This window comes from Mirounga angustirostris, unplaced genomic scaffold (genome assembly GCF_029215605.1).
Source record: "Mirounga angustirostris isolate CCGP_5_RB_7025 unplaced genomic scaffold, mMirAng1.0.hap1 SCAF_12, whole genome shotgun sequence".
Classification (NCBI taxonomy): domain Eukaryota; kingdom Metazoa; phylum Chordata; class Mammalia; order Carnivora; family Phocidae; genus Mirounga; species Mirounga angustirostris.
In genome coordinates, this window is record NW_026991720.1 from 15,959,958 (window position 1) to 15,979,963 (window position 20,006).

General features: G+C 43.7%; 1 protein-coding gene across 1 annotated transcript in view; it reads left to right on the forward strand.

The window, feature by feature from the left end:
- The window catches only part of DGKI (diacylglycerol kinase iota), a 356,177-nt gene that overhangs the window by 95,298 nt on the left and 240,873 nt on the right, over window positions 1–20,006 (forward strand). Inside the window, exons 4-5 of the mRNA XM_064574919.1 lie at window positions 16,758–16,832; window positions 18,240–18,296. The gene's annotated coding sequence lies outside the window, so the exon portion shown is untranslated. The remainder of the gene's footprint in view (window positions 1–16,757; window positions 16,833–18,239; window positions 18,297–20,006) is intronic.

Below are 20,006 nucleotides of genomic sequence, written 5' to 3' on the forward strand. Positions count from 1 at the left end.
CATTTCTCTAGTGGCAACATTTAATACTGCAGAACGTCTGTGAGCAGAAATTTAATGGGATTAAAGTTGTTCCTAAATCAGTGACAGTCCCAAAATTAGTAACTGTTTCTTTTTCTGGAGGAGAAAGGGATGCAGCAGTAATGAAATTGGAGCAGAAGGATCACTGTTTCCCGACACAATCATGGGGGGGATAAAACTGAAAATTCCAACTAGGACCACTGTCGTTTGGTGCTATTTATTGAGGTGGACATTTCTTCATTCATTTATTCTGTAAGTGTTACGGGCTGGGTACCAGTCCCAGAAACTGTAGACAGTGTTGAGAGTGACCGTTGAGTGGAAGTGACAGTATCACAGTTCGGTAGATACACTCTGTAGAAACCCTTGTCGTGCTTTGTTGATAGTATATACAAAGATGTTGGCTTCTAAAGAAATTGGAATAATCTGATCATTATCATTAATAATCAATAGAGCACATACTACTGCACACCTATTTTTACACTGAAATGACACTTGCCTCATTGATATGTTGATGCACACAACAACCGTAGTCACGGTCCACAGCCTGCCTCTATAGAAGTAAACAGAGATAGGCAGTGTGGGATATGGGAAAGAAATGGATTTTGTGAGACTGACCTGGGTTTGAAACCCTGCTGTTCCATCTGTGTAGAGTGAACTTTGGACAAATTTCACCTATTTTGCCTCCATTTCCTGATTTAAAATATTGTCATTAAGATCAGCCTCACTGGCTCTTACTGCTGGATGAGAATTGTGAACTTATAAACACTTTTTATTTTTTTAAAGTGGTTGATCCCAGTCTGGATCTACCACATCAGCATCTCTTGGGTGGCACGGGGTGTGAATATGTTAAAACCACAAAATAACTCTATAGGTGACTCTCTGCTGTCATACATAGGTGCAGGAGGCCCCTGTTCTCCTTCATGAAGAGTGTCAGGACCCAGTGAAGGGGGCTGTATATAGTGGCTGTTATGGGTTGAATTGTGTACCTCCAAAAGATGCTGAAGTCCTAATCCCCAGTACCGCAGATTATGACATTATTTGGAAATAGGGCTGTTGCAGAGATGATTAGTTAGGTTGTCTGCTCCAGTATGACAAATGGACTTCTAAGAAGAGGAGGACATGCAGAGATACACAGGGAAGGAGGCAGAGACTGAAGCGAGAGAGCTGTAGCCCAAGGAACACCAAGGACTGCAGGCTGTCTCATCAGAAACTGGGAGAGAAGCATGGGACAGATTCTCCCTCCGAGTCCTCAGAAGGATATCAACCCTGTGGATACCTTGATTTCAGATGTCTAGCCCCCAGAACTGTAAGCTCATATATTTCCGTTGTTTTAAGCTACCCACTTTGTGGGACTTGATTAGGGCAGCCCCAGGAAACACATGCAGTAGCTGTCCTATATAAGGCGACTAATTTGGCCACATGTATACCTCCGCAAGGCTCACAGATGGGCATACACCCAGAGGTCTATTGCAAACAGCCCTGGCTGAAGATTTCATTGAGACATTTGTGGCTTCCTGGATAAGTGAGCAGACAGGCAGGGAGGCGCCCGCAGCTGAGTGAGAACTGTGGGGAAGAGAGTAGTTAGACGTTAGGTGAGTGAGAACGTGTAGGTTGGGTGAGAGAAAAAAGGAGCTGTCAGACTTCAGAGCGCTGTTACCAGATATCTTTTCTATTTTTAAACGGGCTTATGTCACCTTGTGTTTGTGGGTAGGCTAATGGGTACTTGTTTTCCTTTTGTTACTGTTTTCTTCAAGCATTTTGCTTTAATCTTTTCCTTGTGGGTAAAGTTTGGCAAAAATAGCCACCCCACCTGCCCTTTATTCTAAGGTGTCTTCCAATATTGCTGGAAGCTTAACAAATAGAGTTGTTTGGTTTTTTTTAAGATTTTTTATTTTTAATTTGACAGAGAGAGAGAGAGTACAAGAAGGGGGAGCGGCAGGCAAAGGGAGAGGGAGAAGCAAGCTCCCCGCTCAGCAGAGAGCCCGATGTGGGGCTCGGCTCGATCCCAGGACCCTGGGACCATGACCTGAGCCAAAGGCAGACGCTTAACCGTCTGAGCCACCCAGGCACCCCAAAATAGAGTTTTCTTGAGTAAATGAATGAATTGCATTAGGGAGACCATGTGATGTAGGGGTGGGGGGTGTGGCGAGTGAGGAATCACGCAGATCTAGAGACAAATAGATGTCGATCAAAATCCTAGCTCTGCCCGGCTCTCTGAGTCCCAGGTCCTTCTGTAAAATGGCGGTGATTGTATCTGCCTCTCAGAATTGGTAGAGGGATTAAGTTAGTCGACAAACATTAATGTCCTTTCTTGTTTTCTCTTGTCCCTACTTATATTTCAATGTCGTCAAACTAAATGAGCTAATGAGTAGTTTGGTTGGACTTTGCTCTCAACAAGACCTTGTGTTTGGGATTCTTCTGCTAACCCCAACACTGAGACTTAAACTTTTACCTGTCATTTTGCTGCTGTGTGTAATATCCATAGTATCCCTAGGTCATGGGTGGGACCAGCTGAGTGTGGCAAATCGAAGTAACCTGTTCCGGAAAACATCTCCTAGGCTGTGTCTCCTTATTGGTAGACCAGAAGCCTCATTGCTATATCACAGCATCCACTCACAAGGAGGCTGGCCACTTCACTGGATCCTTGGAAGAACCTTGTAAGAGTACAAGTGCAGGAGCTCCCTGCCTGTTTGAAGAACGCTTTCAGCTTTTTGTTGCTTAGAAGAAGAAAAAAGATGCAGAACCTAGTCACACACTGTTTATTTCATCTCTGGAATATGATTACACTGGACAGCAACCTGTGCAGATGCCGTTCCGTGTGCATCTCCGTGCTGTGGGTGAATAGGCAAAGCAGGGTCCAGCACATGTTGCTGGGGCCTTTCTGCCCATCTGTGCACTTGGGTCTGGCAGGTGTATAACACAGAGCACCAACATTGGACTCGAGCCTCAGAATGTATCAGGCCTGCCTGCCTACTTGCTGATCCCTCACATGCCAGTTGTCCAGCATGGCAGATTGATGGGCCGTACCCCCAGATGGTGGCTTGGCTGAGTGGAATGTGGGCTGTCAGAGGGAACTGTGAGTGTGGCAGTAAAGCCCAGGAGGCTAAGCCAGCTTTCTGTTGTTTGGGTGCCAGCCTTGAAGGCACCATCTCCAGGGAGCTGCCAAAGTTGCTGTCTGCCAGAGGTCTCTCCCACCATTAGGATATTGAGGAGCTAATGAATCAGGATGATTCAGGGAGAGCAGAGCCATCAACAGAAATCATTTTGAAAAAACATTTGCATAGACAGATTCTCTGCTCCTGACTCCCTGGTCAGTGGATGTGAATGGAGGAAGGGAGTGGGGTGTTCCCGTGGGTGCAGGTGATGGTACTCCATATGTGTCCGGCCAGATGGTTGGGCATTTGCATGAGATCATCCAAGTGCACACTTTGAATTGTGTCTGGCATGTGGTAGGCCCACAGTAAATGTTAGCCATTGTTACTAGTCTAGCTATCATTGTTGTTATTAGTGTCATTATTTGGCACAGAGTGCTGTCCATACACTTGAGGGCAGTATCATACTGATCCTGCCCACTTCATGCAACAGAGACAGTGATTGGTTATAGAGCCCAGGGAACTTTAGGATTCTCTACTCCTAGGTGACCCTGGATCAACAGCATCATTGGCTTTTTTGCAAAGTCTGCTTTTTTTTTTTTTTTTTTTTAAACCAAATCATGTTCTGGAGAGCACTAAGCTCCTCTAAAAACAATATGGGGTATTGTTCATTAAAGCAGGCTTATGACCAAATAAGTTTAGAAAACACTGAACACCTTTGATATACAAATATGTATTATGAAGCTCTAAGAAAGACCTAAGGTGTGCAGGATTTCCTACTTTTTTCCTCAGGGGAAGAGATGATTGTTGAATCCATTGAATCTTGTGGGCTCTCAGTATTCAGTGGAAAGCTGAGAAATGCTCACATAATGCCATTTTCCTAGGACTTGGCAATGTTAGTCAATAACAATAACCCTTTGGGCTGGTCACTGAGGCAGTTTCCTCCCACTTGAAGGTGAAGGAACGTCAGAGAAGCTTAATCACCATCCAGAGTTTCAAACCTTTTCTTTATCTTTCTGCAGTTACTTTGCCTTTATACTAAACTTTCATTAAGCCAAGTGTACATGTGTGTGCGTGCATGCACATGTATTTTATTCTTAGAGTTTGAGCCTCTGAGAATAATTGTCATCTCTTCTGCAATGATAATTTTAGATTGGGGGTGTGTTTGTATGTGGGTATATGTTTGTGCAGAGCTTTGTTGTTGTTATTTAATACTGGCACAGCCCTGATACTTAATAAAAATAATTTGCATCTGATTGAACATAGGGTTTACAGTCTCACCTAGGCAATGCCCAGGTATACAGAAATACTTTCCCTTTTTCCACTGTTCCTCAGTGCAGAGACCCAGAAAATAGAATTTAACCAATATTCTTGTTGCTCAGAGGCCCCGTCGTGGCTGAAGCATTATTTGCCTCAGGTGTCCCTCAGAACTACTATCAGTTCCTAAGTGGACATTGTGTCTGATTGTTAGGAGCTTGGTGTTGTTTTTGGTCCCTGCCTCTTAGACCAGGCAGATAGAGATTTCAGAGGGCAATGCCAGAAAGACACATGGAGATGGAAAAGCTTGCTTTGATGCTTTCATTTGAGGAGGCATGTGGGCTTGGGCATCAAGTGGTGATCTGGCTTTGAATCCAAGCTCTGGGATTTTCTAGTTGTGTGATGTTGGTCATTGTGTTAACCTCTTGATGCCTCGGTTTCCCATCTTTAAAAATGTGGACAGTACCTTCTTCTTACCATTGCTGTGAAGTTTAAATGAGATGATGCATATACAGCAGCCAAAAGCATGGCAAGTCACAAACACATGGTAAAAATCACCCATTACAGTCATTCCTCCTTCCATGGAAGTGGCTACAATGGGTTGTCAAAAGACAAGGCCAGAGTACAAACCTTGGAGGGAGGGCCTTATAATCAGCATGTGTCTCCCACTGAATAAAAGAGAGGATGGCTCTCATGATCTGAAATGACTAGCCGCCCTCAACTCTATGGCCCTTCTCCATTCTCTTGATCTTATATAGCGCAGATCACTTTCTATTATTTAAAAAAAAAAAAATCACTCGTCTCCTTGCCTGTATCTCTACCTTAGAACATATAAGTCCCATGTAGCTCAGGGACTGGGCCTGTGTTGTACTGTCTTGGATCCTCAGCACTGAGAACAGTGATGGCAGTGAGTAGTTATCCTGCCACTTTTCATGGAATGAATGAGTTCAGTGATGGGATTGTTGAGAGAGACACACATACACACATGGACACCTGTCACCAGATCAAACCCTGCCATTAAGTATCATCATACTTAGCATCTAAGATGTTTGAGTTCCTGCCTTCTTTTTCAGGGTCTTCAGCCAGTAGATTCACCACTCACTGCTTAGTAGGCTCTTGTGGGGTTTTAAGCCCTGTTTAGCTGGTGTCATGCCTATGGCAACCCAGCTTATTTTATTCTCATGGAGGATCAAGACTGGTATTTAAAATTCTTGGCACAGGTGGTCATGGTATGATGGTCTATAGTCCATCCCCATGGGGCTCTCATGAGGTCAGATCATCTGAAGCAATGTCAAATATATTTATCTTTTTTTTTATTATTAATGTATAATGTATTATTTGTTTCAGGGGTACAGGTCTGTGATTCATCAGTCTTACACAATTCACAGCACTCACCATAGCATGTACCCTCCCCAATGTCCATCACCCAGCCACCCCATCCCTCTCACCCCCCTCCACTCCAGCAACCCTCAGTTTGTTTCCTGAGATTAAGAGTCTCTTATGGTTTGTCTCCCTCTCTGGTTTCATCTTATTTCATTTTTCCCTCCCTTCCCATATGATCCTCTGTCTTGTTTCTCAAATTCCTCATATCAGTGAGATCATATGATACTTGTCTTTCTCTGATTGACTTATTTCGCTTAGCATAATACCCTCTAGTTCCATCCACGTCGTTGCAAATGGCAAGATTTCCTTTTTTGATGGCTGCATAATATTCCAGTGTATATGTGTATATATGTATATATGCCACATCTTCATCCATTCATCTGTTGATGGACATCTAGGCTCTTTCCATAGTTTGGCTATCAAATATATTTATCTTCATCAGTCTTGTTCCCCTAATCCTTCACTAGTGAGGAAAATGACAGGGAAGTAGTAAGTTGTAATAGAAAGATAGCTTTGTGCCAGAAAGACCTGGATTTCACTCCTAGCTAATCTATCTTGGGCGAGTTGCTCCATCTCATAGGGTCTCAGCTCCTCAGTTGTAAAATGGGTGAAGTACCACCTTGCGTGACTGAAGTGAGCTGTGTTTACATCGCACATAATGTGTATATCCTACTACCAGCCATACTGCTAAATACCGTGTTTGGTAGTGATGTCCTCACTGAAAAATGGTATGGGTAGGTGTGTGTATGTGAGTGAGAACCACATCGTTAATTGGGAATATAGTGTTGGGTGAACTGTGGCTGAAATGGTGGTCTCCCTGGGCTAGAGTGGCCAAGAGCTTGGGATGTAGGAAACGGCGATGGAAGAATAGCTTATTTACCACGGCTCGATATGGCTTCTTAAGCAGGTACCGTGTTCCATATTAAAGCAAATGTATCTAAATTATTTTTTAGAAATCTCAAGCTGTGAACTAAAACAAAAAACAAAAACCAAAATTCCTCTACTTCCACAATATAAACTGATAATGAGGACATGTTAGGATTCATGCTGCAGGTTAGGGAATGTGTATGGTGCCATCACACCAGCAGAGACTGAAAGGCAAACTTTGGTGTTTTCTAGTTTATACTGAGCCTCAGCTCTCTACACACTTGACATACTGCCTCAGAGCTCGAGAGAGCCCTTAAGACAACATAGGCACCCCATTTCCTGTTAATTTTTTTTCTGACTTACGTAGTATGTCCAGCCCATTCTCATATCTATCTGCTTGAAATTCATAGCTGTACATCCCTTTGGGTGTGTAGGGCTCTCATTGTGTAAATATCAAATTAGTAGTGTCTGTGTACTTATAATCCTATTCCCATATATTTTTTTGCACATCTAGTAACTCTTCAGTTAATCTGTAAGATGCATGGCCACTTTGACCTGAGATCACTTGAAAAGAGTCTAAAAATTCAACAGGCAGCAGCCACAAAATCATCTGGAAAGAACCAAAAATAAGAAGATAGCACACAATAAAGTTGAAGCCATTGACTGGCTTTGGTCATATAAGCTAGGACCTGCAGGCACCTAAGCTGAGAAGCATAGAGGAAATGTATGGGAAAATAAATAAGAGAAAAGACAAGCAGGCAGAAGCAAAAAAAAAAAAAAAAAAAGTAAAAAGAGATGAGAGCAATAAAGTATAGAGAAAGTCAATAATAATAATAATAGTTATGGAAATATGAAGTATCCTTGGGTGAAATGACAACCAAGAATGGGAAATAGCATTAGGGATTTTTGAAGATTTCTTCTAGCTCATTAGGCTGAAATCCTTTTGTAATACATCAGGACCATGAAGGAGGTGGCAGAACGAATGCGTAAGTAGCCTAGCAGTCCCGTGCCCGTCAATGAATGCATACCCTACGCACCCCCTGGCCCAGCAGTCTCTCAGAGCAGCGCCATGTTGGTATCTTTCCATCAGACTTGTGCAGATTTATCAGGCCTCTCACCACACTTTCCCTAAGTGACAACTGCAGCATGTATTTGCTTCATATCTCTATAACTGCACCTGCATTTTACGTAGAGATAGAAAAGGAGTGGGGAGTGCTCGTTAAACTCCATTGAGTTCCAAGATGTGGACTCCTCCTAAGATGTTCTTGTAGCTTTCTACTGCAACCCATCAGCACCTATCACTTTTTTTTCATTAGAGAAAAGTGCCTTGAATTCACTAGCATAAGCCATTTTTACGCCACTCTTAGGAGAATTTGGTACAAATTTGATTGTGAGTGTGAACTGTTAAGATCTAGGCAAGTATCTCCTCCTCGCCACTCCCCGCCCCGCACATAAAGTGAACCCTGTGCCATCCTGACCGTAGCTTTTACCAACCTTAATATAATGTTAAAAATATGACAAGGTATCACTCTTCATAACCACCCATCAACTTTAACTTTTAATTAACATGATTTCTAGCAATTTGGTTCTTACCAAATCGTTTCTCTTGTGAGCCCCAATTGCCCACTTTACGGGAGGAGGAAAGGTTTTCATGAGATGTTTTAGTCCTCACATTCAGCTAGCCAAGTCTGTCCCCGCCCCCCTTGGTTTTCTGCTCCAAGATTTGGGTCTTCTCTTCAAATGAAAAAATAAACATCGACTGTTGAGGAAATATAAAACTTGTATTTGTGCAGGAATAGTCATGAGAAGGCACTTTCTTCCTTTGTGTGTCTCCAGGGAAGCTGTGGAATCCACCCCTCTGTGCCTCAGCTCAGGTGGATCCTGCCCACCCTCCCCATTTATCAGCACATCCGAGGTTACTCAGGGTAGGGTGTCTCTAGAAAGGTAAACACTTCACATACACGTTGCTTCAGATAATGTGTTCTTCAGAACACACCAAAACAGGCTGTCTGAAAAGCATAAGAAGTGAGTTTTATTGCAGGACTTTAGAGGCAATCACAGCCCTAACACAGTATGAGGTTGTAGTCTGTGTAGTGAGCGGGTACACACAGCAGCGAGCTGGCCGGGCTCGGCGGTCAGTGATGCTACCGGAAGACATACGGCCCAAGTAGGAGCCATGTGTGTTACGCTTAATGGAGGCCAGCATGTGACTGGAGAGGGGTCTACTTTATCACTTAAAACACTCATGCGTCTCTGCCTTCTCTCCTGTTCTGTTTTTGTCCCTCCAGTTCAGGCCCTAATTGCCTGATACGTGAGTTACCACTGTGGCCTCTGAGTACTTGATCTCGTTCAGAAAAAGAGCATGTCTTAACCATGATTTGCAAGACCCCTTATAATCTGGCCTGCTCTTGTTGTGTGGCCTCATCTCTACCTCGTTTACTCCAACAACACGGGCCCGTCTGTCCCTCTTTAAACCTCCCAAGGCCCTCATGCCTCTGGGCTTTGCACTTGCTGTTGGTCCCTTTGCCCACAATACTTTCCCCTTAGATAACTGCAAGGCAAACTCCTACACTTCCTGCTGGTGTTTCTCAAAACATATCTTCTCATGGGGACCTTTCCTAGCCAATTTCAACTCCCCTCTACTCTTGGTATTTCTCCCATTCCTTGTTCTCTCTTTAATTTTTCTCTTTAGCACTTCTGTCTATCAACATATTACACATTATATTTATGTCATCATGTTTATTGTCTGTCTCTCCTAGGATAAAGTAATCTCCTTGGGATTAAAAAAAAATTATTTGTTGATGTTTTGTTCACTGCTCTATCCCCAGTGCTTGGCACCTACTAGGTGTTTGGTATTCACTGATTGACTGAATTAGTAAATTACTTTATCTCCTCCTCTCCTTTTGTCTTCCTTCTGCTTTCAGATGGTGCCACATCATGCCACCAGATTAAATGATTATTTTTGGCCACATTCGTCTCAACTGCTCCGTCAGTGTTCCATTGCCAATTAGATTGAAATTTGTCTTTCTCAGCCTAGATTTAAGGACCTGAGCAGTCTTAGATTCACTTTCTGGCCCAATCAGCATCACCCAACCGGGACTTCTATTTGGGAAGACTGGCCTACTTGCTGGCCCCAGTTTTGTCCAGCATGTTCCCCCCCACCCCCACAACCATTCTCCAAGTACAGATTCTGATTTAACTAGCCTCTAGATACAGGCAGCATAACACGAGCAGCAGTAACATGGACTTTTTGTTCTTAACTCTGCCCTCTGACGTAGACCTCAGTCTTCTGCACAGTAGCCTTCCCATCCACTGTCCCCAAGTCCCCTCCCCTACCATGTGACACAAAAGTAGTACAGCTGTAATCGCCATGAAGCCTCTACCCTGTCTTCTGTCCCTGTAAGGTACCTCATTTTCTCTTTTGGGGCTGCCGACTGTGAGACTGCCTCTGTCCTACTGGCGGTTTTGTCTCATGATCCCAAAGTCACCAGTTCTCCAGACTGGGGCTGGGTTGGGGGCTCAAAAGGGAGAAAGCCCTTCTCTGCAAATCCTTCTTTCCTCCCTCCCTCCCTCCCTTCCAGAAGGTCTGCTGGGCTCTTGGTATGTGTCTGGCAGTATGCTTGGTGTTGGATTTTAAGAAACACAGAGGAATCTCCTTCTTTTTGTAACTCTATAATTTTTTAAAGATTTATTTATTTATTTTAGAGAGAGAACACGAGTGGGGGGAGGAACAGAGGGAGAGAGAGAGAAGCAGACTCCTCACTGAGCACAGAGCCCGACGTGGGGCTCGATCTCATGACCCTGAGTTCATGACCTGAGCCAAAACCAAGAGTCAGATGCTCAACCGACTGAGCCACCCAGGCGCCCCTGTAACTCTACACTTTTTAACCCTGGGACCTCTGGGGAATAGTTCTGCTTTGACATTTGTTTGCAGCCCCTTGTGATCCAGCTCCTGTGGTTTCTTAACACAGCCATTGTTCCCACTCCTCACCTCTGTGGATGCCCTGTCCCACCTGATCCTCCAACCCAGCACACACATAGAAGTCTCCATACCCCAGGCTTCAACCTGGCACCCAAGGACCATGCAGTGGACCCCTGTGAGACCAGTGACTCTGTACCCTGCTGAATATACCAAAGCCAGCCTTAGGAGAGCTCAGCGTCTGCTACATAATGAGATTTTTGGATTGCACTCCTCTGAAGTGCCCTCAATTTTTGAAATAAATACATCTTTTAAGGCCCAATTCAAGAATTTGCTTTTCTGTTAGGTCCTTCTTACTGACTCAGCCTCTGAGGTCTTACCTTCCCCTGAATGATGGCTTTCATTGTCTAAGCTGTTCATTTAGCATTTAGCTATGTGTGGCCTTCTCCGTTAATGACCTCCCCCACCCCCACCCCGCCTGAGTCCTTGTCTTCTCAAGTGGCTTGCCAGCTTTTCCTAGGAAGGACAGAAGCTCCTTCCTCTAATTCCTGCACTGCACTTAGCATCGCCTTATCTTCAGAATGATGGCTAAAAGTATTTATTGACTCAATACTTATAAATATGCTTTGGACAAGTCGGTGGTTAACAGATTGTTTCAGCCACATGGAAAACTCGTTTATGTAAGGCACCTCAGGCCATCATGGCTCCAGAGGATGGGCATGCGCAGGTTTAGGTGCATTGGTATATATTTGAGCACTGCGTGAGGAAATCTCAGATAGTCTGAGGTATCTCTGGCACTTAGAATCTAGGGTGTCCATGGTAAGGGGCTATCTCAGAGTTTAGCCCTCACCAAGTCCTTGTCTGTCCAGAGGACACAGCATGCAAACACATAGGACCTTGGCAAATGAGGGTTGTGACCTTCCGATATGGCCAACAGTCCTCAGGCTGAGGGCTGGCCCCTTTACCACAGAGGGAGATCTCCCTGCAGCAGACCCTGTGAGGCTGCTTTGAGATGACCCTTGAGCCACGGACTCCTCCAGATGTGTGGCATTTTTGCTCCTTCGTCCGGGATTTTGAAATCCTGTTGTCATAGAGAGACTTATTGATGTAATGAGGAACCACAATAGGGGTGCAGTGGGACTTCAGCTAGCCGCCCTCCTGGTTTGTCCAAAGTGTCCTGTATTCTGTTTGATCCTAAAATCACGTAAATGGAACTTACAGATAATGTCACTCTTCATTTTTCCTAATACCAATTTACAGATTGCATCCCAGGCTCCCCAGAGAAGCAGAACTTGCCAAGTATGCTTGTCATTTCTTCTAATTAGGTTTTTAAATAAATCAAAGAACTCTTGTTTTCATTTACCTTGGATTATACAGCGACAGTGTTCTTGTTCATGTTGCCCACAGAGGCAATTCCACTGAAAGGACACTGAATTCCAGACGCTCCAAAGGCTTAGGAGCTTTCCTTCTCTCCTCTTTACTGAGCAGTCCGTTCTCCCACCCTTGGAGAAGAAAATAGGATGGCCTTACCCTATTGCCCCTCCCAGTTCTCCCTCCCACCAACGTGCCCCGTAGACTGCGCTCTGTTTCTGAAAGGGAGCAAGAAGGGAGGATGCGATTCTTCTTGCCTTACTTGCTCTTTCCCCTTTGCCTGATTCCCCACCCTTCCTTAGTTTCTATTCCTCGGCATGATTCTTTAGATCTGGGACCAACCAAGGGGCTAAACAATCAGTAGGAAGAAGACAGCTAGGCTAGAACTTGATGCCCATTCCCCCAGCCCCATCCTCCCCCCATCTTTTTCTGGCTCTGTCCTCCATCAGGCCCCTTCCCCAGACTGCCTTCTCTGCCTCCTCCCTGCTCCCAGGATTGGGTTCCCAACCGTTCCCCAGCCATTCATCCTTTTATCACTGTGGCCTCATTGCAGAGATGGAGCTAATGGAAGTAGTGATTCTTTGCAATAAGTCTGTGAGCCCAAGCATGGGAACCCTGTCTGGGGAGAGATGCTGCGAGCCCAAACTGTGTTTGGCCAGCAGCAGGCTCTGGTCCCTAAGTTCTACTGAAGCAGGGAGACCAAGAAAGGGTTGCCATGTCAGCTCTCAGGATTCTTGAATATTTCCTCCTACTCCTCTTCTTCTGATCTCTGGTGGTTAAACCTGTGGATGTCTGTGGGGGTGAGGGTGGGGGGTGTATCCTTAATTATACAGCAGGAGAGAGAAGGTCAGCAGGCAAGATAATCTGCTTCATCTTCAGGGAGAAATAAGGTTTGGTATATGCCTTATCGGGAAGGGGCACAGCCAGCCTTGTTGTACATGTTTCTTGGGGGTCACAGTTCAGACTATTAGGGGTAACAATTCAGTTGCCTCGGACACTAAGAAGCCCCAGCCTTTTTACAAATCATAGGCCTGTGCAGCTGGGTCTTGCTTCCCTTCCCTCCTTCCTCTGTCCTCTCTTCTTTCTATCAAACTCTGTTAACTATGACCAGATATTCATTGCTACTTAGGGAAAATCACATCTCTGGCTCAGAGGAAGAAAATATAGCTTTCTTGCGTGCATATGGATCAGGGACTTATGACCAGAGGTGGTGGATGGGTGGGTGGGAGGGCACTAGATCTTAAATTCTTTGTCAGGAACAATTCACACACTTTCTACCCCTGCTTGCCTTGGGTCCTTCTGTCCCAGCCCCAGCTCCAGTGGTCTAAGGCTGTGATAATTTTACTTCTGTGCTTGATAGGAGCTGAAGTTGGGTGAGGAGCTATTACTGCTTTGAATGCCAGAGTGCCTGTTACATGGGGAAACAGAGGGCAGAGTCAGAACTTAGAATGTTTTCTCCTACGATCACCGTTAGTCTGCTAGTGGGATTATGCCCACTGACTGGACGTACAGCATATCATTTTGTTGTTGTTATGCAAACAAATGTTGATCCTGGTGTGATGGGATATGGTCCGTATTACATCCTATATTGTCTTACTTTTCATAGATGTTACACACACACACACACACACACACACAATTGACAAGCTAATGGATTTCCTTTGGATACTGACAAAATCAGAAAACTGATTAGTAAGAACTTAGTAAGAACACTGAAGTTACTTTACTTGATATTTAAAACAGTAAGTCTGGCCTTTAAATTCATTGAAGAGAGTGAGTTTTTAAAATTTTTAAATTTGAATCTGTAAACATGTGGAACTAATGACATTTTTGATTCATCACTTTTCATAGTGAAGGAAGCGTCGGTTTAGATACGAGTTCGGTTGTTTTTGTTTGTAAGAAAAAGTAAATACAGTCTAGATTCTGATATTTTAACTTTGTATTTAGTTTAAGTCTTGTAAATAAAAATTGTAACATAACCAAGCCCAAAAAGTTCTTTGTTTTGAGCAATTTCTACCCACAGAAACTTATCATCCAGCAACTTCAAATAACTTTGACCAATTGAAACATAGTCATAAACCAAGAATTCAGCAGTTAAAATTTCTGATTCACTGTAACAGTTTTTATCAGTTGAGGAACTGAACCCCATGTATTTCATTACTATGAAAAAAGGCCTTCATTCAGAATCTGCTTAATTTTGCATATGATCATAAACCTGAATTACCCGATTTCTTAGATTATAAACGGTTTAGAAGCTGTCATTGAAGAAATTGAAGGCAACAAGAGACAGGCACAACATTGAAAGGATATCTAGTCTGTTAGAAAACAAAAGTAACTTTCTTCATAGTAAAATGCATCGTGTTATAGTGTTTATTAAGAAAAATTCAGATTATGGTCGATATCACTAGCTCTAAAGGCACGAAAACATACATGTTATGAGGGTCTTTTAAAATTCAATATTGTTTAAATAAAATTGGCTTTATAACTTAAAGCACTTTACTTCATACATTATCATCTCGAGAACATTGTACTTGAATTGTCCCTGTGAATGATGTTGGTATATTTACATGCTGTCCCGGAGGGCTGAGAGATACCATAGGTTAACCTTGTGGTTCTCAAACTCTTACTGTGAGCTCAGACCCCTTATTCAAAAGAGATTCTGACTTAGAATCCTGGTATGGAAAACAAGGCAGGGAAGAGGTATTCTGGGTCCCTGCACCTGCTTGGTGCTCTTCCTACAATCCTCAGTGGCCTCTTAGGAGGTTCACAGAGTCCCTGGAGCTCTGCAGGTGCAAAGCCAGACTGGAGCAGGACTTATTGATAAGGAAGGAGGCTTGTCTGTGTGCTTAAAAAACCGTAGCCCATCAGTGGTTGCCTACTGTGAGCAGAGTTGCTTCGTTTGTCTGCAGTGTAAGCTACCAGGGGTTTTGTGGATAACGAGTAGACTGGAATCCATTCCAGTTTCCTTAGCATCACTGCAACTCTGACTGGCCACGTGACTCAAATGCCCCATGCATTTTCTGCAGATGGTGCCACCTCAGTGATCTCTGCCCGGAGATCTGAAGGAAACAGGAGAGCAACCTGAATTTGCTTATGGGCATTGTGCTTGTGAAAATTTGCCAACTAGAATCCTGTTCTTGTTGCCCTGAGTGCTGGTGCGGCTTCTACTAGGGCTCCTCCTTGTTCTTCCCCCTCCCACCCTCTTTCTCCTCCCCCTCCTGTCTTTTCAGAAGTAGAGCTGAGACACTTTCCAGTAGTGGGGCTAGATGCTTGAGTTTCCCTTATCCTTTGTTCTTTGCAAAATCAATTGATTGTCAAACTTATTTAATGTTCCAGACCATGTTCTTTCCTCAGGCAGAGGAGAGCCCTCTGCAAGCCGGTAACTAAACCTCAGTCAGCAGGTGTCTAGACTGCAAGTGGAGTTGCTGGAGGGTTCTGGGTGCCTCGTGGGAGGCAGATAGCTCTTTGCATACCCCACGTTGAATGCGTGGAACCGTCTGGGAGGGAGCCGGCTGAAGCTACGTTCCTGATACCGCCCTTTCCAAGGGGGCGGTTTGCAGTCCTTCTAATCTTCTTTGGTAGTAGCAATACCTCGATTTTTGGCTCCCAAATTATACCTCCACAGGGGAAGCCACACATCAGAAGAGGGCAGCTTGCCAGCAATCTATACTAGCACCTTTCCTAAGAATAAGGACTCAAGGCCTTTCACACTTGGATGCTTTGATTCACTATTTCACAGATTAGCTTTGTTATATGAAGCTGCTTTCAGTGCTCAAGCCCCAAAGTTACTCATGCGGACCTACCTTCTAGCCTGTGCCGTCTGGGGAGGCCTGAACATTCCTCGCTTGGATTTTACATGGCACTGGCAGGATCGAGATTCTCCCTGTTCCTCTCTCACCCTGCTGCTTGGGGTTTTTTGTTTTTGTTTTTGTTTTTTTGTTTTATTGTTAGGGGAAAGATACACCTCCAAAAGTATTTTTATTGTGCATTGAAACTGGTACTGACCATCCAAGAGGCCAAACTGTGTCATGCGGACAAGCATGAGCTCGGAGCTAGCCTCCCCGGCTCTGCTGTGTCCTCATTATGAGACCTCACACACATCGCTTACTGTGCCACCACTTTCTCATCCGTGAAATGGGAGGAAAAATACTACCAATTTCTTAGCGTTGTTGAAGGTTAAATGAATTACTACTATTTGTGAAGTGCTTCCGAGTGCCTGACTCACAGCGAGTCTGGCATTCCTGTTAGCTGCTCCTGCTATTATTACTGTTGATTGTTATTACCAGGTGGAAGAGTTAGGCTTGTCTTATTACTTTGCTGAAGATTTGAGGGAAGACCCAAGTAGCTTCGTAGAGATTCGTGCCTGGGATAGAAGCCTAAAGCGATTGGCCCCTTGAGATGTCGGCTCTTGGCAGTAGGGAAGGAGTGCCTGTTTTGAGCTGAGACCTAATTCTGCATGTTGGTCCCGCTGCTTACCTACTGGCGTAAAAATGTAAAAAGACAAAAACAAACAAAAACCCATAAAAACGGAGGCGACTAATGTCTACGTTGTTAGGTTATAAAACTTAAGAACAACAGAGTAAAGAGCCTGGTTCATATTATATGCTCAGTATATAGCAGCTATTATAAGTATTCTGTTTTGGAGAGAAAATCTAGCCTCCCTAAGTCATTGAGATACGGAGGTGGGAGGTGGGTCAAAAGACTAAAGTTTGCCCTATTTTCAAATGCTTAAGATGGTGTTTTAAATTTGCTTATGTTTGCTTTCATTATGTATACTCTCTTTAATGCCAGGGAGCTCTCCAGAGCAGACTGGTAACGTTTCTTTTTGTATTTTGAATTGAATGTTGTAGAAATCGGCCCTGAGGAGGAAGTGTGCGGTCTGTAAAATCGTCGTCCACACCGCCTGCATTGAACAGCTAGAAAAGGTGAGACAGCGCCACCTGCTGCAGTGTTGGCTACATTGCAAGTGTTTGGGCTTCTAAGACAAGCTGTCACTTGCTATTTTCAACTTTTTCAAAACCATGCCCTTTGAAAACGCTGAAAGACCGACATCGTTACCAGACTAGTAATGGAAAACCAGTGCTTCAGGTTAATTCACCCTATTGTTTGCTGAAGGATAATTCGGTATCATTTTATGTTGCCTCTTGGGAGGAGGAGTGGTAAGGTTAGAGAGAAGAGCCTGGTACACGAGATTTTTTTTTTTTTACAATGACAAACGTTGTTCACCCATAGAATTTTCCGCAAGATGTTTTTTTCCTTAAAGAAAAATCTTCTTTCTTTAAGAAAAAAAAATCCATAAGCTCTTTAAAATCATTGTTTAGATTGGTCTGACCTTTTGAGTTTCTTCTTCCTAAAGTGGCTGTAAGGAAGAGAGCCAGGCCAGAAGGCAGCTCTCCTTTCTTCCTCGGGGGGACCATTCTGCTTGCACAGCACAAATGTGTGGGTGGGCTGGAGGTGACATCCCCGTGGTGTCTTGCCTCCAGAAGAAGCAGATTCTGCAGAGTCCATGGATCAGTCACTTGCAGGAAAGGGGGGGCTCCAGCCGTGATTGTGTCGTCTGCCGTCTTCTCTTTCTTGTTTCTCCTGTCTTTCCATGCGTAAGTCTCTGTGTTATCTGTGTTCTTGAGCTGCCATGTGTGAATGTGTTGAAATATTTTCATCCCCTGCAACATTCATTATTTTCATGAACACGTTACCGATTGTTGCCAACTGCTATTTTGTAGGGATGACTACCAACATATATATATATATATATATATATATATATATATATATATATATATATATATATATTTCTTTTTGCTGCTCCAATCCCACTTACTTATGTCCTCTTTCATTTCTATACTCCTTTCACCTTATCAAGTAACTAAAGAGGATGGACATGTTACGGGGAGACCTGCCTATCTAAAAGAAAGGCAGTACTGAAGACTTAAAGAAAAATTTCAGTGTGTGAATCATCATCATCATATTAAATATTTCTCAAGTTTATGTTGTCCTACTTTTAAAATCTGAAACATAGCTGGGTGATTTCAGCTGCCTTACATATTTTCTCTTACTCTTTATCTCTTTTTCTCAAACTTACAGTGTAAGAGGATTATTGTTTAGAGATATGTTGATTTCATCAATGAGAATGAAGAGACATGGATTGGAGATAGAGGATCGCCTGGGGTCTCTATAGTTATCTAGGGTGATGATTTGAAGTGTTACACTGTGTTCCTTATTCTTTGGGTTGTTTTGTGGTCTCCATATATGTCACTGTTGCTTTGTTCAGGTAAGTCAATCTAGTCCGGTGCTTATCCCTAATGTAATACACTTTTCTTTTTAAATGACAGATTAATTTCAGATGTAAACCAACATTTCGAGAAGGGGGCTCAAGATCGCCAAGAGAAGTGAGTGTTTCAGAGCTTGGCTTCAGATACCACCTTTATTTCCCATTGATGCACTGGGCTAACAGACATTCACCAGGGATTAAAAACTGAAGTCTAGCTCCCTCTAAGCCACATCGGTTTCTTGTTAATACATCAATAAATACCATGAGTAAAATCTCCCAGTCTCTTCAGCATGTGTATACGGCCCTTTACTATTCTCATGAAATGCATTGGGGAGCTAAGGTCTTAAAGAGCAGGTAGGGAGGCAGTGGTAGAATTGAAGAGGTAAGAAGTAAATAACACTTTATTGTCTTACGGTCCATCTTAACTCCATTTTTCAATTTTGAGTGGATAGAAACTATTCAGGGGGCAGCATAGTTACCGAGTATTCCCACAGACACTGGAGCCTGATTGGTTTCCATACCTGTCTAGACGCTGTGTGATTTGAGGCGTCTTACCTCATCTTTCTGAATTGCAATGTTTTTATCTGCTAAGTCAGTAGGTAGCTAGGTAGATGGAAGAACTACATTCAGTGCTCAGTCCTTGACCTCACGGCCCAGGCGTGAAGACAAGCAAGTAAACAGGAAATCATAGCGAAGAGCAGTTGCTCTGTTAGTGGTAAGCAGTGGGGAGGACAGGAGGAGAGCTGCGCTTAGTCAGATGGGTTCGTTTAGCTCTTTTTCAAGGAAAGGGAGCACAACATGGAAAAGTTAGAGAAGGTGAGGTTGTTGGTAGAGGGTCTCAGCGCTTCTGTGTTATCCTGGATAGTCTAGCTCCAGGTCCCAAATTGCACTCTTCAATTGGCAAAACAAAAGGCTGCAATGAACAGACCCTATCCTTCTTAGAACACAGTTTAGCTGCCCAGGTGTTACCATTGTGTATGGTGCTCTTCCTAAGAGAAAGTGTGGTAGGTGTCATTTTTGTGAAATATATGTTCTCCATTTCATTTACATTCCCAGGGAGATTATTTTCAGTTCCACGTATAGATTTAGCTCCTTGGAAACCTTCCCAGCTGGTACACTCCTCAGACTAGCTCTGTGCACTGATGAATAGGCGAGAGAGGTAGGATACCAGAGAAGGGGCTTCCTGGAAGAGGTGGCAAGTAAACTGAGATCCAGAGGAGTTATCTAAGTGAAGGTGTGTGAGGTGGGACAGTAGTTAGGAGGCGACAGTCTCCTAGACAGAAAGAGCACATGCTCCCAAGCACAAAAATGAGAGAGAACATAACAAATATGTGAAATCCAAGTGATAAGCAGGGGCTAGGCCATGAAGGTCCTTGTAAGCCATGTTACAAGCTGAGTGTTTTATCATCGTGGTAATTGGGGGGGGGCATTAACTATTTTTTTTAAATTTATTTGTTTATTTGAGAGAGAGAGAGAAAGAGAAAGAGAAAGGAAGGGATAGGGGCAGAGGGAGAAGAAGAGAGAATCTCAAGTAGACTCCCCGCGGATGCGGGGCTCTATCTCACAACCCTGAGATCATGATCTGAGCCAAAATCGAGAGTTGGATGCCCAACCGACTGAACTAACCAGGTGCCCTGGAGCATTAAACTATTTTAAGTAGAATATGTTATTCTGGCTGCAGTGTGGAGGGAATACCATATAGTTCAAGAGCAGCCATATTGGAGGCATGGAGACAATTTAAGGAGCTCTTCTACGGCTGATCTGAACTATGAGTAATATTGAGGGTGGAGATAACTGGTACATATGAATTTGAAGGCAGTAAAATTGA